The sequence below is a fragment of the Herpailurus yagouaroundi genome, unplaced genomic scaffold, assembly GCF_014898765.1.
Source record: "Herpailurus yagouaroundi ecotype Mexico unplaced genomic scaffold, PumYag 186, whole genome shotgun sequence".
In the NCBI taxonomy this organism is placed as follows: domain Eukaryota; kingdom Metazoa; phylum Chordata; class Mammalia; order Carnivora; family Felidae; genus Herpailurus; species Herpailurus yagouaroundi.
Genome location: NW_024412417.1, coordinates 41,583,350 through 41,609,831, shown reverse-complemented (window position 1 = coordinate 41,609,831; position 26,482 = coordinate 41,583,350). Strand labels below are relative to the sequence as shown.

The window sequence follows — 26,482 nt, the reverse complement described above, 5'->3', positions numbered from 1 at the left end:
CCCCCCCGCAAACTTGCTCCTTACTTGAGCGTTTCTGACACGTGGGAGCCACTTCTGTTGATTGTGGATCTTTGGTTATTTGTCATTTTCAGAAAGTTCTGTCGACAGAAAACTCTCCCTTCAAAATTGAGTCGTTGTGGCATGAACCCGAGGCACCAAAGAGTTTCAGTGCGAGATGTAGAGGAAGATCATTCAGTTTGGGATCTTGTTAATTCTTCCTGTGCAGCAATTTTTGTACCTGGCTCTGTGCTGTGACACCCTTTAAAGGGCTTGCTCCTATTGGCTGTTGCTGACATATGTCTGTATACAATCCTGTAATGGGCTGTTTGACTGTTACAACCTAAAGCATCATTTCCTGTACTATAGAAATAATTTTTTATTGCCCGTCCTTCCTTCTCTCTGTTGAAAGGGAACTGTAGAATTGGGCAGATCAGCACTTACTCAGCATATGCCCCACGTGTGAGTCTCATTGACCTTGGTAGCATCATGGAGGTCATGTGTTCATGGAGATAAACTGTGCTTGAACAGTTTCCACCAAATGATAAAGACACATGGGAAAGAGATTTGAGATATGCATATCTTGATTTTTTTTTTAAGTCGTTTTTATTGGGAATTTATTGTGATCATTGCCAAAAATGATTCATTGATTTCTTTTGGAAGAATACATACTTTTCTATTTTACATTTAAAAAATTACTTCTTTTTTCAACTTTTCTAGTATTGCTTGTATATTCTACCACTGACAAGTGTTTTTTGGGGTGACCTTTTTAAAGCTTGGGAACTAGGGAGAAGGGCAGTAATGCTGGGGTGAATTTGGCCTGGGAAAGCAGCTGTGCTCCAAGAAATTTGATATTTACAAGTATAAGATAACAAATTAAGTAGTGGTTAGTTATGTTATATGAGAATTCTCTATTTTTACGAAAAGAATTCATTAAAAGATGCCTTCAGATAATCCCTTTTATATGGTAATTACCAAACGGGACTTGATTTATAAAAAATCATTTGGCATACAACAATTTAGGGATAGGATTTTGGCGTTATGTAAGGTTTATCAGGGTTCTTTGAATTGTCCCTTTCTGAAAAGTGAGGACAAAGTTAATATTTATGGGCTTCTTAAATTCGAGTGTATTGCTTGCTTGTATGCTACCTATTAATGTTTTAACTGAATGGAAAACTTGTCATCTGATTTGTGCTGTGCCATCTAAGGAGCACATTGAAACCTAGTGAAAATGCCAAAATGTTATGGTCAGGTTTGTGTGGAGGTCCATCCAAGGTGGTGTAGTTACTGAAGCATCAAAAGCACCTTGTCATAGGATCCTGTTAGTAGGACGTTGGTCTGGTAGCATAGGCCAACAAGTGGTTATACCCAGACTTCAGCAAAATCAAAATAAATAGATTAGGTCCAAAGTCCACATGCAGTGAAAACCATTACCTTGAATTTTTCTCTAGGTGCAAATTATTCCTCAGAATTAAAGGCTTGATTTTCCTAAGCTGTAATTCTGTTTGGGTCACTTGTGAAAAATTCTATTTTGATAAAAGAACAACTTACGTACTCTGTAAACTTTCCAGGGAGCTTTTTTTTTTTTTTCTTTTTGTTAGTGCAGTTGGATTTATTTGGAATCACAGGAGATATTGAGTGAAGTACTCGGAGAGTTGTCTTTCTGAAATCATTTTACTTGGGCGATGTAAAAACAAAAAAAGGAATGTGAGTTAATATGAGTGGAACTTGCTTATGGATTAGCTCAGACTTTATGTTGGGATATGGGGTAAAGGAAGGAACCGGGTACAGGCTTTATTAAGGATAACTAATCAAACTTACTTTGCCTTATACTGTTCATGCCTGGCTTCATAAGACTGACACTCCTTCGCGATTTTAGAGAAGTCTTATTTTTAGAGAAGGACTTTAGATAAGAGCTAAGTGTATAGAAGCATTCAAAGTATCAGAATATTTGAGTGCTTTAATAGTTTTTGTTTTTGTGCATCAGGCAGAAAGCAAGAAATTATTTTCATGCTGAATATGGGTTGAGAGCCCAACTTTGGGATAATGGGCACAGTTTTGTTCCTCTTAACATAATTGAATATTATAAAAATTGAGAGAGCAGCTTGAATGATGCCATTGATTTCTTAGTACAGGCTCTTAGTTCCTCTGTTGAACAAATGAGTAAAAATGAGAATTGAAGATGTGATATTAAAAGAAATTTTTTCAATTTTTTTTTTTTTTTTAATTTCAAGATGCCGTCTCAAAGGATTGCTAATTTTTGAGTATGGTGAAGTTAAAAAAAATATTTGGATTTATCATTAATGAGGGTATGTAATTTAAAAAAAAACTTTTTAAACACATGCAGCAAGTAAGTAGACTGCTGCAAATTTAAAATATTTGTGCCAAAATCTGTGAGAATAGAGATAATGATGAGAAATTTTAATTGGAACTTAAGGCCAATTTATGTTATCAACTTCATTATTCAACTCAGTGTCACTTGAAAAATATTTTATTTTTCTGTTCCCAGTTTTCTTTTCCTATAAAATGCAATGAGTAGTGCAACATACTTTATGTAAAATTGGGTTTTTAAATATTTGCTAGACTTCTTAAGCATAAAATATTACCTAATGCTAATATGTGTATGTAAATCTATTGTATGGGACTTTTAAAAGTTTTGACTTTATAATCTGCAAAAATTTGGAAAAAAATTTTAAAAATAAGAAAGGCCGAGTTCAGAGTTATAGTCACTGATGATGTTGTAAATTGTATTTTCCTCATTTTCCTTGAAGGATTTTCTTTCACTCTTGCTTGTTTATATTTTCTAGATGCCAATCATGCTAGTTTTTAGTGTTTGATCATGGTATCTATACCATCAATAGAAAGTTCACTTGTAAAAACTGCCCTCTGTATCTTCTTCCAGCTGTTCTGAGGATTGTTTGAATTTCACTTACCGAATGTGCTTTAATCAGAAGTTACTACTAAATAGAAAAGTTATTGCAGTTTTCACAAACTAGAGGAAAATATAAATTTGTCTTAAGATATTTTATAAACATTTTTATGTTACTGCAGGGACAGTTAAACATAGTATGTATCGTGTAGTGTTTCTCACTGTTATTAACATTTGTTCTAACTTAGCTTCATTTGATGCATTATTAAAGTCAGTAATAGTAGGTATACAGTCTCATTTAAAAATATCTGTTTGTGGAATGTTTTTCAAAAAAACTTGCCCTTAAATAGGTAAAAGATGAAAATTTCACCCTGAAATCTTCTAATCGAATATATAGGTAAATGTTTGATATCACGCATTGTTTTGATTGTTATCTTACTTATGAGGATTTTTTGTGTGTTTCTTTAGGATTACTTTCAAGTACTTTTTATCTTTTAAAAAAGCTTTTCTTTGGGGTGACTGGGTGGTTCAGTCGGTTAAGCACCCGAGTCTTGATTTCAGCTCAGGTCATGATCTCCTGATTCATGGGTATAGAGCCCTGGGTCAGGCCCTGTGCTGCCAATGTGGAACCTGCTTGGGACTCTCTCCCTCCCTCCCTCTCTCCCTCCCTCCCTCCCTCTCTCCCTCTCTCTCCCGCCACCCTCTCTCTCTGCCCTTCCCTTGCATGTGTGCGCACTCTCTCTCTCATAAATAAACAGACATTGAAAAAAACTTTTCTTTAAAAAAAAGGCATTTTATTCTTAATGACCATTTCAGAGTCCTCAGACTTTTATTTTATTTATTTATTTTTAATTTATTTCATTTTTTAGGGAGAGAGAGATCACAAGCAGGGGAAAGGGACAGAGAGAGAGAGAGAGAGAGAGAGAGGGGGAAGGAGGGAGGGAGAGAGAATCCCAAACAGGCTCCGCACCCAGTGTGGGGCCTGACATGGGGCTTGATCTCACTACCATGAGATCATGACCTGAGCCAAAATCAAGAGTCGGATGCTTAACTGACTGAGCTATTCAGGTGCCGCAGGAGTCCTCAGACTTTTATATTTGAAAGAACTGGAAATGAGTAATTTATTAAGCCTTTTCCATAAAATGCATTAATTAATTGGAGCATGTGATGTAGTTTATTTTTACTATAATCAGAGAGTTGTCTTTATCCTAAACAAATTTATAGAATAATAGTTGGCTCTTTGGACAAATTTAGGTAGGGTAGACTGTGCCCAGAAATGATCTTTTGAATGCAAAGTGTTGGACTAAGTTTATAATATCCTATGGAAATGATATTTACCTTATAAAGACATTTATAGTATGCCTGTTTAAGGATGCTTTCTTAAACACGTCTGTAAGTAAATATATTATACATGTTGTTCACGTGATGTATTGAAGGGTTTAATTTATATCGTATGCTTCTCTCCCCTCTTCTGCCTTTTAATAATTGTCACTTGTTGGCCTTTAGCCACATACTATGAGGGAACTTTTAACGCATGATTGATTGGCCCAGGGTGGTGGTGGTTTTTTCCTAGTGCCTTGTCTGATCGGGAACAAGGAGATTGTCCTGTAACTCTTAATACATGTTAAATGTTGTTGTGAATGTTTGGTTTTAATCAGTCAGTCTGTATAGAGGGGGAAACACTTTAAAAATTCTTGAGACGATATAAGTGGTTCTGTTCCCCGTCGCCCCTCCTCCGGCCCCTAACTCTATTGTGAGGAACAGAGAGGGCAACTGTAAGGAAGCATTGTAGGAGTTCGATGAGGTCTATGAAGGGAATGTACTTGTTTTGATACAAAGCATGCTATGTTCATCATTGCATACCTTTCCTTCAGGGTGTAACCTGGCTTTTTTATTAGCACTTGTGACCATGACCATGAAGAGTTGAGAAGAGCAAACTGCCAGGAGAAGCATACGGGAATCTTTAAGCAGTTTACATAATATTGCTGATGGCTGAGGATGAGCAGTTTCACACTGATGATCATTTTCCGTGATCACAGGTAGAGCTCCAAATTTTATAAGGCGGAGGACAAAGTGGGGAAGGATTTTCGGATTCGAAGTCATTGTTGAGAAAATTCAAGGTTACCAATCTTGAAAAAAAAAATTACGTTATGTCAATTACAATATTTTCTAACACTGTACCGATTTTGAATATCCTGTGGCCATAAACACCCTAGTGTGTGTCCAAACATAAATCCTAATTTAGGTTAGAAAATTGGTCACTGAAAGTAGAGTTTTGGGGCGCCTGGGTGGCTCAGTCGGTTGAGCGTCTGACTTCAGCTCAGGTCATGACCTCACACTTTGTGGGTTCGAGCCCCACGTCAGGCTCTGTGCTGACAGCTCGGAGCCTGGAACCTGCTTCAGATTCTGTGTCTCCCCCTCTCTCTGTCCCTTGCCTGCTCATGCTCTGTCTCTCTCTCAAAAATAAATAAACATTAAAAATTTTTTTTAAAAAGTTAGAGTTTAACTGAAGGATGAAAAAGCTGATAATCTTTATCTTTTTTCTGTATTATAACACTTTGTTGTTAATTAAAAAAAAATTTTTTTTATGTTTATTTCTGAGACAGAGACCGAGCACTAGTGGGGGAGGGGCAGAGAAGGAGACACAGAATCCGAAGTAGGCTCCAGGCTCTGAGTTGTCAGCACAGAGCCCGACGTGGGGCCCAAACTCACAAACCGTGAGATCATGACCTGAGGCGAAGTTGATCGCTCAACCGACCGAGCCACCCAGACGTCCCTGTTGTTAATTTTTTCAGGCCTAGTACCATTCGCTTAGTTTTATGTACGCCTAGCTCTATAATTGAAGAGAAATTATGGGAATGATTCCTTGAGAAGCTAGAACCACATTGAGAGAGGTATGAGGTAAATAGAGCATAATTGTATAGATATACTAATTTTTTTTTTCTAAAGCAGTGGTTTTGAAACTATTCTGTAAAAGGTTCTAGAGGAAGTCAAGCAGGTTCATTCCAATTTCAACTAGTGCAGTCTTACTTTGATCAGTTTTAAGTATGGAAGTTTGCATAAGGTTTCTTTTGAGAGCAAGGTTCTGTTGTTTAAAATAAAAAGTGTAATATCCATGATTGTTAGCATATTTGATCTTACCACTGTTCTGCTTAAATTATTACAGTGGTTGGGCCTCTTTAATATGATTTCTAAGACTTTTCTTTATCCAGCGTCAACTTAATTCTTCACCTCTTCTGTCAGTCTTTCTCTCGCTCTCCATATAAACTCTGTATTCTAGTCCTACTTAAATTGCATGATAGTCCCTGAGAAGAAAATGTTCTTTTACGGGTCCATTCCTTTGCACATGGAGCTGCTCTCCTTATCATGCTAGGCAGGACTCTGCTCCCTTGGAACCTTGGTCATAACTCCATAAAAGCATTTATTTCGTTGTTTTTAACTATGGCCCCCTCGAGAACAGAGACCATCTAATTTATCTTTGTATCCGTACAACTTGGTGTTCATTAAGTATTCAAATGTCTGTTGGATAATTGCATTTAGAATTTGAGAAGTAGTAGAATTACTTTAATGCACACTCACGTGAATAAAACATCCCAGATCTAGTCCATGCAAAGTATTTTTTAACGACATAGTGTCAGGCTAAGTATGTGAAAGGCATCCCATTGCACTTGCCATGAAGTATAATAAAGCCAAAAGATACATAGAAAAGATTAGATTGATTAAGTTCTAGTGTCTTAAATGAAGTGTCGTACTGGATTCAGTTATCGCATCCTAAAAGTTGGGTGTGAAAGCCTTTTACCCATAAATGTCATACAGTCTTGATTGCCCACGAAACAATTTCTTCGTTATGATTTAAGCTAATAGACACAAAAAGACCTCCATGTGTCAAAGTATACAGTGTGTTGACACCCTCTCATAGAGGTTAAAAAACGGGCCCTGGAGCTGCCCTGCCTGAAGTCCTATCCCTCGCCTGCCTGTCAATACTGTGTGATCTTCTGTAAGTTACTTAACCATTCTGTGCCTCCTTTTTCTTCTCTGTAAAACGAGGATGTTGATAATACTGCTTTATGTGGCTGTGATGAAGCATATGTGTGAGTTATGTATGTTGAGCACTTAAGAGAATGCCCAACACACAGAAAACCCTCAATAAATGTTAGCTCTAATTAATTTCTAGTGGCTCCTTATTTAAACAAATGAATGTGCATTGTGCATCATTTAAAAATAATTGCTTTACTGTAGGAGTATCTAATTGAAAAGAAAGTTAACATTTTTAGTTATATCTTTAACCTAGCAACTGTTTGATCTCCTTACTGACTCATTCTCCCATCTCCCAGTGGAGTATAGACTGTTTCTGTCAGATGGATCAGTGAAGACATGGGAGATTTGAAACGATGTCCTCTTCATTTCTACAGCAGAGCATTTTTGTTCCCATGACCTGTGCAGTTTTTGCTAGTGCCCACAAGAGAGGAGAGAGAGAAACAGCGAGTAGAATCATCCAGCAGCAAGTTCTTAAACAAGCCTTAACCTGTACCAAATAAGTCGTAAACTTTCATACTCCTTAGTAGAGGAGGGGTGCGCGGCAGCTTTTTTCCTTGTTTACATTTTCCTTTACTATTTTGGCTTGGAAAGATAGATTTGTTTTATAGTGAATTTTTTTTTAATATTTATTTTTGAGAGAGAGAGAGAGCACGAACGGGGGAGGAGCAGAGAGAAAGGGAGACACAGAATCCGAAGCAGGCTCCGGGCTCTGAGCTGTCAGCACAGAATCCGACGCAGGGCTCGAACTCACACATGGAAGATCATGACCTGAGGCAAAGTTGGACGCTCAACCGACTGAGCCACCCAGGCACCCCAAGATAGATTTGTTTTAAATCTGAAAATACATTTATTCCAGAAAGGTACATACATATTTACTTTAATTAGTCAGTGAGCCTGTTTTTTAAGCTCATTTTTTACGTTTACATGCCTGCAGTGAGGGAAATCAGTAGGGTATCATTTGTGTTAGTGCTGGGTACTATGAGATCCCGTTAAATATGCCCATGCAGGACGCAAAGACAATTTTGAAGGAGGAAGAAGTTTGTATCCCAATATGTTTTATAAAGGGGGGTGGTTTTTTTTTTTTTTTTTTTTTGAAAATGTTTATTTATTTTGAGAGAGAGCAGGGGAAGGGCAGAGAGGGAGAGAGAGAATCCCAGGCAGGCCCCATGCTCAGCATAGAGTCCAACGCGGGGCTCGATTTCACAACCATGAGATCATGACCTGAGCAAAAATCAAGAGTTGGACGCCAAACCAACTGAGCCACACAGATGCTCCAAGAGTGGTTATTCTCATAACAAATAATATCCAATGTGTCCTTACAGCGTCCTTGACTTTCTGTCTTCCGTGTAGCAAGATATAATGGGTAACTTTTTAAAAACCGTCTCACTAAAGGAAGGACTTTAGCAAGCAATTTTGAGTGTTCACTGTGCTGTGAGTAATTTGCAGATGAGGAGCTATGATGTAAAGATAAATCAGGCATCGTGTTTATGTGCTGTTTTATGACCTGCTGGTGAGACCAGAGGGTGAAGAGAAGACTTGGGAATTGAACCCTGCAAACAAGACTGGAAGAGTGCTAGGTTTTGAATAGAGTGAGCAAGCAAAATGAGACAAGAGCAAGAGGGCCGTTTTTAAATGCCAGGGGTGTGCAGCGTGACCGTGTGCTGTGGGAAATTTGAATGCTTGTACAGACTGGTACCCTTCGTGTCATCTTGTAGTTAGGACACTAGTTTAATGTTAGCAAATTTTTGCTGACGTGCCATTGTAGAAACTTTTAAAATATTTTTTGCACTTCCCTGAAAATTACAGGAGGCAGGTCATGCTAGGAAAAACAACTTCTAGAAGAAATACGATTTTGACTACACCGATTTCCTCTGTACAAACCAGGACGCTGTTCGTGTTTAATGTTATCTAGCCTTGAAATTTCGTTTCCCTTCGACAGCATGCCTTTCTGTGTTTGTCAGGCCAAACAACTTCTTGTTTTACTTATTATCTCAGTTCTTGTTCCTCATTGTTACTATTAGTATTAATATTATTAGTAGTATTTAATCAGAAAAGAGAAACACTATTTGGGCATTTCAGAAGCCTCAGAAATGCTTGGTTACGTACAGGAGTAAGTTAGGTTTTATGACTTTCCCGGTTGGGTCTTCCCAATAGCACCTCCCCCATGCTGACCTTTACCCTTCATTGACTTAGAAGTTTTCTCATTGTTGGGAGAGAACTCCTTGATCTCCGTCCATTTCCCATCTAACTTTCACTTACTGGTTCTTGGCCATCTAGGGCTATATATGTGAAACTCACTCTTCTTACACACGATAAATCTTTCAAGTGTCTGAAAACAACTATTAAATCCTACTTGAACCATCTTTTTGCCACAATAAGGGAAGAAACCCTGATTCTCAAAAGATATGCACATGACCCGGTTTACAGACCCTTCTCCATCCACATCGCTCTCATGACAAAGTCTGTTCATCAGCATACCTCTTCAGATATGGTGGCCAGAGCTGAACCGACTGCTTCAGATGTGGTCTGACCATGGCTGAATACAATGAAGCTGTTATCTGGATACTGTACTTCTGTTAAAGCAGCCTGAAATTTGCATTACATTTTTTGGCAGCCACATTACCCTTTGATCATATTGAGGTTCTGGTCAGCTAAAACCCTGTCTCCTTCTCATGTGAGCTGCCCTAAGTCTGATCTTTCTCCTTTATTTGCCAGCTGATGCTTTGAAAGTAAATGCAGACTATGGGGTCTTGCATTACTATAACAGTTTAAATGAATTTGTCTATCAGATTTAATTCCATTTAACTGGCGGGAGATACGAGCTAACGTTTGTGTGCAGCAGAACGGTTTTCGTGGTGCTTTCACGTCGACTTTAATCTTCATAACCACCACCCGAGAATCAAGAGAAAACGACCTTCCACTAAATCAGGAATTGGCAGATAGGGGACTTCGTCACGGGTTTTTTGATTCCAGATCCCATGGTCATCTTATCACTGTTCACTTAGTAAGCATTTAGCATGCCCTTTAATATGGGGCCAGTGCTATGTGGGGCTGGTGCGTCAGTGAGCAAGACAGATTACAGGCTCTGCCCTGTGGTATTCGTGGCCTGGCACATAAATAATTACTGGCAATTACTGAGCACTTTGTGTTGGTTAGGCACTGCGGTAGATAGTGTTATTGTTCAAAGTCTCTGTTGCCCGTCTTTACCAGGGTCCTCTCCGTAGGAGGATTATATTTTCCACTACGTGGACATCAGGTTGGGGCACTAGGCCTTCCTTGACCAATAAAACATTAGGAGAAGTGACATGTTGCTTGTGTGAGCAGATGTTTTCCATCTTGTGGTTCTGGCAATGGCTCTTATCCCTCTGTCATGGAACCAGTATGCCTTAGCTAGGGCCGGTCCCAGGGTGAGAGAGGCTTCGGACTGGGTCCCAGAGCGATGGAACAGAGCGAAAGCTGATTCGTGACAGCCACTGTTAACGTAAGTGAGAAACCCTCGTGTTGTAGGCACTGTGACATCGGAGTCATTTGTGACACGATAGTACAGCCCAAACAGTGTGATGCTGACGTCACTCGAGGTGATCTCTGAAGACACATAAGGTGCAGGCTTTGTCCTCGAGGAGAATGCAGTTTTGGTGAGTGCGTTAGATGTCCACAGGTTATCAGTAGTTGGGCAAAAGGAGAATACCTATATGGAAAGGTCTGTGAAGTTGGGGCTCTTTGCTGACCTTTGCCTCACCGCTAGGCTGAGTCAGTCAGCGTGTTGTAAATCCTACATCTCTGCTCCAGCTACCACTGCCACAACTTCTTCTCATCCAGAATTTGACCAGCATGTTTTCTAAATCCTCATTCAAATCCACCTTTTGTACGAAAATGTTTAAGAGGATGGGCTTCTACAGAAAGTCAGCAGGAACTTCTTTCATCAATGCATCCATCAGCACTCAAGAAGTAACCCAAGAATTTGCCTGGTTGAACCGTTTCTCCAGCATGCGCAGAGAGATGGGGTCCCGGGTTCCATGTCAGTTATGTCTGTGAGCTTTCAGGTTTCCCATTTTCACAGCTGTCTGTACATCTCCCTTTGCGTGGGGATGTTAGCGAGACAGAGCCCAGCTGGGATTCTGCGAGGAGAAGCTGGGGAATACGTGCCCGGGGTTTGGGGGAGCACTTGAAGCCTTGGAAATAATAATCATGTGAATATGTATGGTTGTGGGCTGTAGTTTTCATCACATTATCAAAGGGAATCATGATTCCCCTGGCAGGTTACCAGCCCCGTTGTGGAGTGAGAATAGAAGTTGAACAGAGATCTGGAAAATGCCCGTATGTAAGGAGCAGGTGAGACAAGAACCCAGAAGGGAAGCGGAGAAGGAATCATTGGAAAGGGTTGAGGACCAGGAGCAAATAAATGTTACAGAAGCCAGCTCCTTATTAATCATAGTTTTTTAGTCTGTTCTGGAATTTTGCATGAATTCTACATCCACCCTCATGGTATTTCTTCATGATTCCTTAGAAGTTACCAAACTTGCAGATACATTTAATGTCTTAGAATACAATTTTTCTTGATCTATAAATACGAATTTAAAGCAATTCCTTCTTCTTTTTCTGTCTCCTTTTTATTTTGGGCTTGAGTTACTTTTTTCTTTCTTCCTTTTTTCCCCTTAATCTTTTTTTACCCTTCCCAGATTAAAGATCATTCTTCTTGTTTAAAAAGGCTGAGTCCAGATGGGAGTGAAGCAGTCTTTTAGGTTGTCTGTTGACAATTGATCCCAAGTAAGGAAGTCGGCCTTTGTTATTTTTTAAGTCTTTTTAAAATTTTTCTTAGCACTTCTAACAAATTTCTACCTTTTTAAAAACAATTTTACTGAGATATAATTGTTACACAGTAAACTGCACATATTGAAAGTGTACAGTTTGGGGCACCTGGGTGGCTCAGTTGGTTAAGTGTCTGACTCTTGATCTCAGCTTGTGTCGTGATCTCCCGGTACGTGAGATCGAGCCCCACATTGGGCTCCATGCTGACAGTGCAGAGCCTGCTTGAATTCTCTCTCTCTCTCTCTCTCTCTCTCTCTCTGCCCCTTGCGTGCTCTCTCCCCTCTCTCTCAAAAAAAAAAAAAATATATATATATATATATATACACACACATATATATCTAAAAGAAAGTGTACAGTTTAATAAACTTTGACATATATGTATCCTCGTAAACCATCATCACTGTCAAGATACTGAACATATCCATCATCCCCAGAAGTCTCTTGGTAATGCCCCCATTACTCCCCAGGCAACCACTGTTTGCATTCATTGGCATGTCCTAGAATAAAGCATATACTCACTTTTGGTCCAGCTTCTTTCCCCTGCATGATTATTTTGAGATTTATCCATGTTGTAGCATGCATCAGTAGTTTATTCCTTTTTCATTGCTAAGTAGGATACCATTATATGGGTATATCATAGTTTGTGTGTTCATTCACCTCTTGATCGACATTGGGTTATTTCCAGTTTTGGGGGTTTACAAATAGAATTGCAGCGAACGTCCACGTAGATGTCTCCGTATGGATGTATGTCCGTATTTTTCTCGGGTAAATACCTAAGAGTGGAGTGGATGAATCAGTCTTATGTTAGGTATAGGGGTGTGTGTGTGTGTGCACGCACGTAGAGACAGAGACACTGAAAAATAGGCTCACACGATTGCTGGCAAGTCTGAAATCTGTAGGACAGGCCAGCAGACTGGAACCTCAGGCAGAAGAGTTGATGTTGTGGTCCTGAGTGCAAAGTCTGTAGCATAGGCTGGCAGGCTGGAAACTCAGGCAGGATTACTGTTCCTGATTTGAGGCAGGATTCCTTCTTCCCCAGGAAACCTCAGTTTTTTGCTTAGAAGGCCTTCAACTGTGATTGAATAGGGCGCAGGCACCTTATGAAGGATAATCTCCTTTATTTAACGTCAGTTGATTGAAAATGTCAATCATGTCCACAAAATACGTCCACAGCAACATCTAGACTAGTGTTTGACCAGATAGCTGGGCACAAAACCTAGCCAAGTTGACACAAAATTTAACCTTCACAGCGGCTAAGCGTGTTCTATTTTTTTAATACGGTTATAGAGGATACATATTTTTAAAGGTGAGTTTTTGATTGTTGCTAATTCACTAGTTGTTTGTTTTTTTAACTAGCCTTTTCACAATTCTTAAAACAGTTGAATGGCAGTGTTTTCATTCTAGGTTAAGATTACTTTCTTCTTTGTAGACCTATCCTTTTATTTATTGTTTTTTAACTGTTTATTTGTTTTGAGAGAGTGCACACATGCACCAGTGAGTAGGGGAGGGGCAGAGAGAGAGGGAGGGAGAGAGAATCTCAGGCCAACTCTGTGATGTCAGCACAGAGCCCTATGTGGGACTCAGTCTCAGGATCTGTGAGCTCATGGCCTGAGCCGAAATCGAGTCAGATGCTTAACCAACTGAGCCACCCTGGCACCCTTAGACCTATCCTTTTAAAAATAGGAATTATTTTAGGGGCACCTGGGTGGCTCAGTCGGTTGGTTAAGCCTCCAGCTTCGGCTCAGGTCATGATCTCACGGTTCATGAGTTCGAGCCCTGCGGTGGGCTCTGTGCTGACAGCTCAGAGCCTGGAGCCTGCTTCTGATTCTGTGTCTCTGTCTCTGCCCCTCCCCCCTGGCTTATGCTCTGTCTGTCTCAGAAATAAATAAGAACATTAAAAAAATAAAATAAAAAATAAGTAAAAATAGGAATTATTTTAGACACTTCCTACTATCATTACTTAACCTCCCACTTTGCTTATTTGTCAGAATCACATGACAGAAATGGCAGTTTCATTGTAAGAATCTTACCTCATTTGAGTTTCTTTTTAGTATCACAGGATTAAGCCATTCTTACGTAGTTTAGAGATTAAGGATGTAGTGGATTTGGAATGTAGAACCTAGTTAATTGGCAGAGTGGAGGTGCTGATCTCCTTTTAAAAAGGAAAGACAAAGTTTGGGAGAAAAGATACAAGCTCATATCTTAGGAAACATTTTTATGGCATTCTTTGATCAAGTCATTTAACTTTTTTTGAGCCTCAGTTCCTCATCTGTAAAATGGACGAATATCTATTTCATGGAGCCATCATAAAGTAGGATGCTTTGTATAAAGAGCCTGGAATAGTCCTTTTAAACAGAACAGCTCCCATTACTGTATTGCTTTATTTATTTAATGTTTAACGGTATTAGGTTTTCTTTATGAATTTAGAAGAACTTTGTCAATTTCTCCAAAAAAGCCTACAGCCACTGTGCCAGGCTCTAGAATTATAGAAGGAAAAAAGATAAGTGAGGTTCCTACTCTTTGAAAGCTTCCCTCTGGCAGGTTATGACAGGAGAGGCAGGCTGTAAACAAGTAAAGGAATAAGCAAACCACGTAATTTCGGGTTGTGATAAGAACTGAGAAGAAAATCAGAGAGATGTGACACAGAAGAATTACTGGGGTGGGGAGCCCCCTTCCAAGAGGCCCGGGTAGGAAAGAGACCTCTTAGAGGAAGTGGTGTTTCAGTAAAGACCCCAGAAGGATTTGAAGGAGCCAGGTGTATGATCTACATGCAAACGTGTCTGGCAGAGAGACGAGCGAGTGCACGGCCTGTAAAATGGGGGAGAGTTGGCGCACTGGGGATGCGGAGAGGAGCCCGGAGATGCCGCTGGAGAACAGGAGAGAAGTCAGGGCAGCCTGCATAGTGCCTGATGGGCCACAGTAAGGAGATTGGATCTTATTCTAAGTGCAGAGGGAAGCCACTGGAGGGTTTTCAGGGACAAAGTAGCGTGATTATTTGATGGAAATGTTCCATGGACCTTTGAAAACATGAACCTAGCTGAGCCAGCTGTGTACTTTAGCGTGACTGGGATTCCTAGTTGCCCAAGAAACATCGGAGTAAACTACTTATTTCTTTTCTGATATAAAAATCCCAGCCAGATTCTATGAAAGCCAAGTCTGGGTTATCGAAAGCAAATACTATTTTATATCTCTTAACGTTTACTAAGATTCCTTGTGCACTTGTATATATTTTCAAAAATAGTATTTTGTGGATTTTTTTTCTTTTTAAGTACGAGTGGCAGTTGACTAGTGTAGCAGGAAAGGGCACATCTTTGGTTTCATCCGTGGGCATAATTACCATATGGAAACTTTTGGTAAATAGTAACGAATCTTTATATAGGATTCCTTCACAGAATCATGGACTTATTGAGCTGAACGGACCTTAAGAATTTTTTAGTCTTAATTCCTTTTATAGAGGAGGCAGCTCAGATCCAGAGAGGCTAAATGGGCCCCATTATGTTAACATAATAAATAAAATGCACCTGGTTTTTATGATCCCCCAGTTGCAGGATGAGAGATTCTTGAGGCAGAATGTGGAACCAGGGAAAAACTGTGACATTGGTTTGCTTCACACTTGCTGTCTTCTTCTCCGTCGCTTATTTGTTTGACACCTGTACCGTTTCCCACTTACCCCTGAACTGAGGCAACCGAGACGGACCCGACAGGCCCTCCCTTATTATGGGAACAGTTGCCATGCGTGGTACGTGCCACCGTAAGAGGAGCTGAGTGGGCTGTGGGTGTGAGTGGTGAGCGGGTCTGAACGACTGCAAGTGCGGAGTCCGTGTACGTGCAGGTTGGGTGCTTGGCCCCTTCGTAAAGTATACATTATGTGGCCCCAGCCGTGTGGCCTCTTCTGTCCTTTTTGCCCTCCGGCCATAGCCGTGAGCTACACATAAGACAGCTTGAAGGCCTCGTGTCAGGCAGGCCCTGTCTGACCAGGAAGACTTGACTGGACAGCTCTGCTCTGCTCTGCTCCTGCCCCTGAGGGCACTGAGGCCCCAGCGTGTACCCAGGGACAGATGGACAGACCGTGATGGCAGCGTGTCTTTCACACAGGAATCCATAGGAACACTCGGTCTCGTTGTGTCCCTCTTCAAGTGATGCAGATTTCATGAATTCTTAATTTTTGAAAAGTTCCCAAAGGAAATAGAAACAACCGTTTTTTATTTTGACCCGTTTACCTTTTTACTGTATTTCATTTGGGAATGTGGCCATTCCTAAGAAAACTGGCATATGATGTTCGTCGTTGAGGTTATAACATGCTCTGAATCTTAAAATAAAGCCGCCAACGTACATTGAGAGAACAGGTAGATGAAATAGCACTGCGGTAGTTACAGGAGTAACGGTAGTTTCCTTTTAAGTCTTTCCCTTTCAAGAGCTCGTTATCTTCCGTATAACCAAAACATATGCCCTGGGCAGGTATGTTTTATTCTTGCCCTTGGCTCTGTATTATAAAGTCTGATTAAAAAGGGAAGACGCGAACTTTGTGTCTCCCACACAAGAGAATGTGCCTATTTGCAGGGGTGATTCATTCGTTCGTTCGTTCGTTGATGAGATCCAGTTCCATACCCCTGAGCCTACCTTCGTGTGAAGAAGAACGTATCTTTCACCTGCGAGAGGCACCTTCAGACGCTGCTCGTGTGAGAGTGTGTGTCAAATCAAAGCCTGCAAGTACGACATACGTTGTCAAGAATATTAGATGATGAGTTCTGATGACTGTACTCTGTGTTCACAGAATATTAGAAAACAACCGGTTTTGACAGTCTAATATAGTAGGTGATCTGGCTTTCTCCCTCCCTTGGGTCACATGAGGCTAAAATGACCCATCTCCATTGTCTCCTGGGCCTTATGAGGAAGAGAGGTAGAATTCTGGACATATGAACGGAAAAAATTGGACTTAACAGTCTAAAAAATGATCAAACCAACTTGTGTGAGTAACTGTTCCACCGCTTCCCCCCCCCCCCCTTTATTTTGTGCAGATTGAGGAGCTGAACCATAGAGGCATTTCCTACGAACGATGAATAAGCTGTCTATTGTGAATGATTGTAGCTGGTGTAGAAAACAACTCCAGCTGCACTAACTATAAAACTACCAGCTCTCTGAGGGTGTCGGTAATGACTGCTGCTCCTTCTCGGTTGACCGTGGAGGCGTGTGGCCTGGGTGAGAACGGGCTCTGCGGCCAGGCTGCGGTGCGCAGGGCCCGGTCCGTCAGCTGCCGTGGGGCTCGGGGCCGACTGCTTTCTGTCTCCCCAACTCCTCACGTACAAAACCGAACAAGACCAGTACCTCGCTGGCGGGGCTGTTATGAGGGTCAGTAAGTTCATGCACGTGACACCCTAAGAACACGGCCGCAAACACAGTAAGCGCTGGGTGCGTGTTAACAGTTCTCAGTACGGATGCACGGCTGCAGTATGTGTAAGTGGCTGCTTTGATTGGCGAAGTTTTCACGAGGAATTTGGCGTTTGAACTGGGCCTTGAAGGATAAGCAGGATTCGTAAAAGGGAAATCTAAGGAACTGAGTGTGGGAAAAGCTGTGTGAACAGAGTTGAAAGAGGAGGTAAAGACCCTTCTTCCCTCCTGTTCTCCTTCCATTTATTGCGTATTAGCTGTGTGCCTGCTGCTGAGCTCTGTATTTGGCGAACGTTACGTTGTTTTAATCAGTCCTCACAATAACCCTGCAAGATAGGTGTTTTCAGTTCTCGTTTTACAGATGGGAAAGTAGCCACAGAAAAGTTAAGTTACTTTGCCAGAGTCACAGAGTTAAATGTTGGCCTAGTTCTCTGTCTGATCGTAAAGCTCTCACATTTCTTTAGTATTGTCCAGTACTTCTTCCTGAGAGCAGACTATCGGAAGAGGATGCCAAAAATTATTTATTTACTTACTTACTTACTTATTTATTTAAAAGGGTGACGGCTCCATGGTTGGAGTTGTAGAGACACGAACAGAATTACGGTATTAGGGATGCGTGTGATCATTTTGTCACAGTCAGAGACTCCGGGTACCGTGTATGCTCGTCATTTCAAAAGGTGGAAGAGAACTGTGCGTGCCAGTGCCTGCTGAGCGGTTTTCCCCTGTCATTCTAGCTGTATGAAAGTACTTGTTTTTTCTGAACTGAGAATGACAGTATTTTGGTTGTCAAAGTTTTTATTTTTCTTACTGTGAATTATGCAAATTTCCCCCAATGGCATCCTGATTGACCTCTTCAGTGCTTGTCACACATTTTGGTTGCCTAGAATCAATCGATTGCTCTTTGAATAAGTACCCTTTTCAGTTCCCAGCATCAGAGGGGTGTCTTTAACTCTGCTTCCCAGTCTTCAGCTTGTATGGATTCCTGTTTATGGGGTTTGTTTGGAATGCAATTAAGGTGATCTTAATTCTATTACTGTTTATTCCCCCTCCTCGAGCTACTTGACAAGTTTCTTTCTTTTGAAACTTTGAGGGAATTGATAAGTTCGTGCTTATACTTTTTCTTCTCAAGTATCTCACTGGCCTTGACTTAAATTTTTAATTGTTCTGTCTCCCATGTACTCCTGCCTTCCACTAAGTAGCTGACAGTTGGTTTTCCCCTCTTTTATTTTTAATGCCTTTTTTCTTTTTTTCAACTATAAAACTCCCCAGTCCAGAAGGTAGAGCCAACAACTCAGGTGCTGGCCTTCATGAAACTAGAATAAGACCTAAATGAACTAGTACCTTCCCCTAGAATGTATCCTTGCCTCTGCTTTTAAGAGAAAAAGAACATTATATGGTGACAAGCAAATGCCAGAGATTAAAAAAAAAACAAAAAAAACATTCGGGATTTGTCAACAAGCTATTAACACCTGCTATGCAGACTGTGAGAAACTATGAAGATTTCTACCTTTAAGTAAATCTCATATCTGTACTTTCTTTTTTTAATCATCCTCTTCATCATGAGGCAGGTCTTCATGATCTGACCACTGCAACAGCCTTATCCTCATGAGTTGCTTATCCTTACCACCTCCCTGCTCCCGCCTTTCAGATCATCATCTATTTTACCAGCAGTCTGATCTTTACTCAGGGATCTAATCTTATTTTGTGTCTTAAAAATCATCAGCAGTTCTTGTAAATTCCTTTCACCACCTCATCCGACCTATAGCTTCCTTTAGATTGTAATTTCTATGAGAATAGGTACCTTACCAGCTTTATCCACCACTCTCGCCCCACACCTGGATCAGTGCCTAAAGCAGTTATTCTTTCCGTAAATTGTCGAGGCCAGGGCTTCCCCAAAGATGTGCCTCTCATAGGTTACTGGTTTGTTGAGAAGTACTGGTGGGTGTTCTCCACCTTTGTGATGGCCAAGTGGGGCAGCCTGGCCCACCCGGGGCTCCACTGAGAGTGGACGGAGTCTGACGTCTCTGCGTGATGATCGGGGCCCTGCTGAGCACAGGCTAGAAGGCGGACCACACCCTGCCTGTCTGCTTTAGCAGCCCACTTCAGAGCGTGCCCCTGCCCCCTGCAGGTGGGGGGGCCACAGAGCGCCAGAGAATCTGTGTTCCTGACGCCCGAGGAGCCGTCACGGCCGATGTGGTGTTAGTAGTCAGCAATGGGAGGAGGACACGATAGAGGCCAGCCAGGGCCTCCCAGCTCGCCACACAAGTCTCCAGCCTGCCTTTGCGTTCTTTGGAGACTTTTGGTGCACTCGTGGCTGCCATTCCCATCCAGTGACGTTCAAGTTAGCTGTGGGGTGAGCAGTCCAGCTCCATAGGTTCACCTGCAAGTGATTTTTAACTCACAGATGCACATTGATCCGAACTTGATACAAGAATGTTCCGATTGCTTTGAGACCTGTTCACGTATCACAAGGATTTTTGATGAGTACTTGCCAATGAAAAAGAAGACCTTTTGGATCTTTAAATACAATGTAATTTTAACGCAACTGTTTGACTAAGAGAACTGGGTTTTTTTTGTTTTTGTTTTCTTTTTGCATTTGAGCAGATAAAGTATAGTTTGGTTATGGCTTAATTTGCACAGTAATTCTTAAAGTGCTGTTTAAATTAACATTTTAAATAAGATTTTCTTAACCGAAAAGTAAGAAAGAATAGTGTTTCTAGTATTTTTTAAAACTGTTTAGGGGCGCCTGAGTGGCGCAGTCGGTTAAGCGTCCGACTTCAGCCAGGTCACGATCTCGCGGTCCGTGAGTTCGAGCCCCGCATCGGGCTCTGGGCTGATGGCTCAGAGCCTGGAGCCTGTTTCCGATTCTGTGTCTCCCTCTCTCTCTGCCCCTCCCCTGTTCATGCTCTGTCTCTCTCTGTCCCAAAAATAAATAAACGTTGAAAAAAAAAAAAAACTGTTTATGTATTTTTGAGAGAGGGAGAGGGAGAGAGTGAGCAGGGGAGGAGCAGGTAAAGGAGGAGACAGGTTCCCAGGCAGGCTCCACGCTCTGAGTGAAGAGCTCGAGCTCCTGAACCATGAGATCCTGACCTGAGTTGAAATCAAGAGTTAGACGCTTCACAGACTGAGCCACCCAGGTGCCCCAATAGTGTTTCTAGTGTCGTTGTCGTTATATCAGCACTTATAGATGAGCCCAGTTAGCCTATCTGCTGTGGAGGAAGCCAGTGGTTTGGTTTGCTTTGTTTGCTTGCCCGAGTTTTGCTTTGTTTTTTGCCCGAGTTAGTTAATGCTGTGTCAAGTAGAATCCTGTAGAACTCTTGTGTTCACACAGACAAACACCCTCACGGTTGTCAGCTCTTTCAGATGCAGACTTTTGCTTTCAGGGGGAAGGTTTCCAAGAAAGTGTGAGTACAAACCTGTAAACACTATTACTATCATGTAGCGCTTTATTTTTCCAGTATAGTATGCTTTTATACTCACGTAATTTTCTTTACTTAATCTTCACAATCACTCTGAAAATTGCTTGTAATTCCATTATAGGGTTTTCTTATTTTCCAGATTAGGAAACTGATTCTGAGTAGTTAAGTGACTTACTCAACGTCACACAGCTAGTGTGTCAGCTGAAGCGCAAGGATTTGTTTGAACAGACGTGATCCCTCTGAGGAGACTATGTAATAAGCAGACTTTGCGAAAGGCAGTAGGAGAGTCATTTACACCTCTTATCTTTAGAAGAGGATTCTTTTTCTTAAGTACAGTATTAAGTAGAGTTCCTGCTTTTGAAAACAGTGTTTCGAATTAGATGTAAATGGATAACTTCTGGAGGTTAAAATAGCTTGTTTGTACGTATGTAGTGTATACTTTGCCTGTTTTTATGAAGATTTGTGAACAGAAGAGTGGAAGTGGCAGAGCTGGTGGTAAGAAGGGCAGCTCAGCTACTGAAAAGTACACTGCGACAGCTGGAAGTCAACGTGTCAAAAATGGCAAACCTTGAGCCACAGCGTACGTGCGTTTGGTTGTGAATAAAAGAACAGAGTTAAAGAACATTTATAAAGTACAGGTTATATGTGATGACTGAAGATGGTGTCTATAGAAGGTATCTTGTAATCGATTTTCTTGTAGCGTTCTTCTCTATCCCGCTTACGCATGGTTCTTTTTCAGCTGCCTTCAAGACTACGTCGTGTACAAGTGTGTGGCACTTGACAGGGTCACCTCCTAACCCTGAAGAAAAGTGTCTATGTGTTATGTGTCTGAGTTAAATAGAGTAGCTCTGATACAAGTGTCGTTCTTGTGATCAGCCTCCAAGAAGATTAAACTGAGAGGGGTGCCTGGGTGGCTCAGTCGGTTAAGCGTCCGACTTCAGCTTAGGTCATGATCTCGTGGTTCGTGAGTTCGAGCCCCGCGTCAGGGTCTCTACTGTCAGCACAGAGCCAGCTTCAGATACCCTGTCCCCCCCCCACCCCTCCGCCTCTCCCCCCCTTGCTTGCTCTCAAAAATAAATAAGCATTAACAACAATAACAAAAGCTTAAACTGAGAACAGGGAAATTGAAGGCGGGAGTTGGTAGTAACTGGTTCACGGCCACTTAATGTGCAGCATCCTCGTTAGTCAAGCATCCTGTGCCTACCTCGGCATGAAATAATTATTTTTCTAATTTAAATCTGCAAATTTTCAATTGTAGAACAGCTTGAATAGTCTTTGTTGTAAATCGTCACTGGATTTTTTTTTTTTTTTAAGTATTTGTCTTCAGAAACAAAGAAGGTCATCTTGTATCCATAGAGACCACATGTACTTTCCTCATTATTTCTATATTCTATAATGGAGAAGAGTTATTTATAATATTTAAACAAACAAAAACTGTTAAGAGCAACCTTTAGATATTATCACAGGGTAGATACCAGTAACCATGGCCCCAGAAAAACCCAAACTCCAAAAATTGATATTAGAGAATTAGCACATTTGTGTATATTGGTGTTTTCAATAGTTATCCTAAAGGGTGTGTGTGTGTCTGTGTCTGTGTATGTATGTATGTACACATGCTTATTTTAGACTCAAGCAAGTCTGGTTTTGATGGAATGCAGATTTCCTATCTTCCTTCTCTCTTTCAGGTAAGTAGTGTGGAAAACAAAATGGTTTCGATGTATTGCTTTATGAACAAAGCCAAGCTCATGAGGTTGTTCCTCTGATTTTCTACTTCGCTTTGTTCATTTCCATGGACTGTCCATCCCTAACCTAAATCTAATGGGGATAGGGAAGAACATTAGACTCTTGGTGTAGATGTCCTGCCAAGTAAAACCCTCTGTATTCGCAGTCTACATTAGGACACTTCCTTTAATGAAGGCAGTCACTTTTCATAACAGTATTGGGGCAACAGGTACAAATTGAGACTGGTTTGGATGGATGGATGGTCACTCTGATTATTAGGATTGTCCTTCTGCTGTGTTTCTTACTGATTTTGAAACTCCAGGTTTACAGAGAGAAACACTCATTTTTGCGTGTCTTAAGTAGAAACATAGATCTTCAGGTAGGGGAACTGGGTGTAATATATTTAATTTTGCATGTTTGCCCAGTTAAATTTATAATGTGTATCTGCTTTGTTAATTAGTCCGTTTGGGAAGAGTTGCAGCTGATTCTCTTGCTAACTAGTTGATAACATTAACCTTATTATTTTCTAAAATGTCACAGACGTCATTCAGCGCTAAAGAGCCTGTAAATCATTAGATAAAGAAGGTGACAGGCCACATGCGTGTCTATTCCTTCTGTGCATTTGCTCTTCAGAAAGCCTGTTGTTGTAAACATCCCCGACTGGAAGCTGTAAGACACAGCAAAGCTTTCAGTCAGATGTTTGCTGCTACCGGCTGTTCACAGGCATCATTTGGTCTCATTGTACCTAAGAAGTGGAATTGACGAGGCTGGCGAATGCATGGGAAACACCAGAAATGTTTCGATTCCTCCGTTTACCGCTGTCTGGGAGGCCGCCCGTGTTGTGACAGAGGTCAGTGTGGGCTGTGGTCCTGATGACCGGACACCCTGCAGCACAGCAGGCCCAAGCTTACCTGAGCCAGGCTGCTGCTGGGCCAGAGAGGACTTAGGGGAAAACTTTGTTTTCGCTGGGGGTCGTTAGGTTTGTTTTTGCCCTATCCGTGAACTTCTGGTCCTTATGGCCTTTCCAGGTGGGCTGGAGTTTAACTTCCCAGCAGCTCAGGAGACTGATCTCCTCCCTTAGAAATTCTGCAGATTGGATGTATCAGGACCACCCCCCAGCGACATACAACCTAGAAGTTTCAGTTTCTCTGTACTAAAGAGGTGTTACGTGCGTGAACTTGGTCTCCCTCTTCTCCCACCAACTGCCTGCGCTCCTCACCCTGAGTGATGTCACAGCTCCTGTCCGAACACTGCTGTCGGAAGTGTGCGTGACTGCAGACCACGGAGCCTGCGCACAGCGTTTACCAGTGGTTAGAAGTGTTTCCAGGTTCTCGCGTGCCTTTTCCTCACCCGAGTATGGATGGATGCCGTGTGAGCAGGTGCGCTCTCTACGTGTTGTGTTTCCCCACAGAGCTGAATGTTACAGGGCTTTTCTCACAGAAGGCATTCATTGTGACTAATCGATCATGTATAATTTTATAGCAGCTTTTTTTCCGAGTTCTAAATATATGATTTCTTATTTTTATCTGTCCTTTAGATCCTGGGAAACAGGTGTTGTATTGAAATTTTTCTCTTCAATAAAGCATTGGTATTTTTTCCTACTTATTATTTATTACTGCTGACCATCATACCGTGTTAGGTTCAGTACATAATTAAACCAAAAGATAAAGTTCTTGCTAATCTCATTTTAAATGCATGTCTTTTTTTGTTCATGTGGCAAGCTTTCTGAGGGCAGGGACACACTCGATAGAACTCTGTTTTCCCGCCATCGAGTAACGCGCCTTGCATGTATAGGATTCTAATAACAATCTTATATTATTGCAGAACTATCTGCTGTTTCTTATGTTTTTAATGCAGATGAGCAAATGAAAGTTTGGGTCAAAATGCAGCTATTACAGATGTATCCATACTACAGCATTTATTTTTAAAGGCTTCTTTGTTAGAGTGGTGGTTTACCAGACTTATTTGGTCAGGCGCGGAGGGAGGGAGGGTAGTTCGCTGCTTCAGACCCAAGTAGCCTGGCAACTTGTAAGTATAATTTTCCAGCTTGACAATTAGCATGCATCAGACGTCCCCACTGAACTCTTCATGAAGCAGGTTTATTGCATATTCCATGACTCTCCATTTTAGCACGTTGGGAGCCTTAGATTCCAGATAGCTGCAAATGGATAGGACCATTTCTGAGAGCCCTAGAAGTGCTCCCTGGCAAAGGCAGAAAGAGTTTTCTGGTAACAGGAGTATTTTGTTAAAGCAGGTGACATTGTTTAATTGCTATGAAAAAGTTGGTTATTGCTTTCAAATTCAGCAACATGGATAGAAACTGCCTGCTTTAATCATTTGCACAGCTCCATTTGGCAGGTTTTTCAAAATGATAGCTCAAATCCAAGCTAAAAGAGGGGCAGAGTTGTTCTACTCTTCCCAGCTAGTCGAGTTATCCCGTGATGCTGCAGGATTAATGGTACAATCAGCGTTACATAACATTTGTTCTATATTATTCTGCCCTAATGAGGTGGATCAGAGACCATGTCAGTTTTAATCCTGGACGCCCTTGCTTCAGTGTACATGCGTGCAGCCTTTTAGTCATTTGCAGATGACTTCTTCGTGTTTTAATTTTGAAGACCCACAAACTCCCATTGGCCTGCAACTTTAGCAATTATTTAGAACAAATGTCTTAAGATGTTAAATTGTCAGTATTTTCCGGTAAACCTGTAACAGCTTGTTTTCCTAGCTTTTAATTTAGTTTTTTGGGGAGAAGTGTGTGGTTTTTATTGACAGGTCTTAGCTCAGAAACTACTACTTAAGATTTTTGATCAAATTAATATTAAAAGCAAAACATTGGTAGTTACGGAACACCATTCTGAAAATGACAGGGTTTTTTTCCTTAATCTGTTTTATTAGGGATTACTTTGTTAAGCAAACAAGCTAAACTACTGAATTGTGTCAAGTTCATTCCCGATTAGATATGCTCGTGTACAAATTTTCTTGGTTAACAACACATTAGTGGATGGGTCCTCACTGGTCTCTGTATCTGAGTTCGTTCCACACAGAGTCAGAGGCTTGGGGTGGCCCAGCAGTGAATGGTAGACTTTAATTCCCAACATGCCTTCTTCCTTGCATGGAGCACATTCCAAATCTGGCTCCTTTTCACCCCTCTGACAAAAACTTCAGTGAATGAATGTGCTTCTCAGGCTGTATGTATTCAGGAATTTTTTTTTTTTTTTTTAAGTTTGAATATCAGTCTGAGCTTAATTACTTTTTAAAATGATGCTGTTTCTGGGGCGCCTGGGTGGCGCAGTCGGTTAAGCGTCCGACTTCAGCCAGGTCACGATCTCGCGGTCCGTGAGTTCGAGCCCCGCGTCGGGCTCTGGGCTGATGGCTCAGAGCCTGGAGCCTGTTTCCGATTCTGTGTCTCCCTCTCTCTCTGCCCCTCCCCCGTTCATGCTCTGTCTCTCTCTGTCCCAAAAATAAATAAACGTTGAAAAAAAATTAAAAAATAAAAATAAAAAAAAATAAAATAAAATGATGCTGTTTCAGATTGTCTCTGTCACAGTTTCCTAAGCTTAGTTAATTATGTGTGGACATATGATACATGTTTTGACATTGGCTTTTTTCTTATCTGTAGCATGTTACAGACTTCCAAATAATTGCCATTCCCTGCTGTTTCTGCTTTGACTTTGCAACATATTTGGTGAAACAATTAGTCTACTGGTTTTCAAATATTAGTGTGTATCAAAATTACTTAGAGTGCTTATTAAAAGCACAGATTGCTGGGCCCTTCAAGAGCTTCTGGCGCAGGAGGTCTGGGGTGTGGCTTGAGAATGTGCATTTTCCCCCTAAATTCCCAGATGCTACAGACACTGCTGTTCTGGGTCCATACTTTCAGAGCCATGGGGCTCATCTTAACATTCTTTTCCCTGTTTGGTATTTGCCCATTGAGTGACTGAGTAAAAAAAAAATTAAGTCCCCAACTTAAAAATCTGTAGTAATCCAAAAATTTGATTATTTTTTTAAACAGGTTTGTTAGAAACCTGAGGCCCATTTTTCTCCCAGAGAAAGTATCATGTTAATTGCCCAGCCCAAGAAATGCTATTTGAATATATTTGCAAAGAAAAGCAGAAGAAAAAAAAAATACTGTTGCAGTAGGAGTAGTTGAAACAGAAAAACAATACTCCTAGAGGGGAAGAAGAAAGGCGTGTGTGTGTGTGTGTGTGTGTGTGTGTGTGTGTGTGTGTGTGTGTGT

At 41.2% G+C, this 26,482-nt stretch overlaps 1 protein-coding gene across 1 annotated transcript in view; it reads left to right on the top strand.

Annotated features, from left to right (window-relative positions):
- The window catches only part of ZFAT (zinc finger and AT-hook domain containing), a 351,032-nt gene that overhangs the window by 1,637 nt on the left and 322,913 nt on the right, over positions 1-26,482 (top strand). The window lies entirely within an intron of this gene.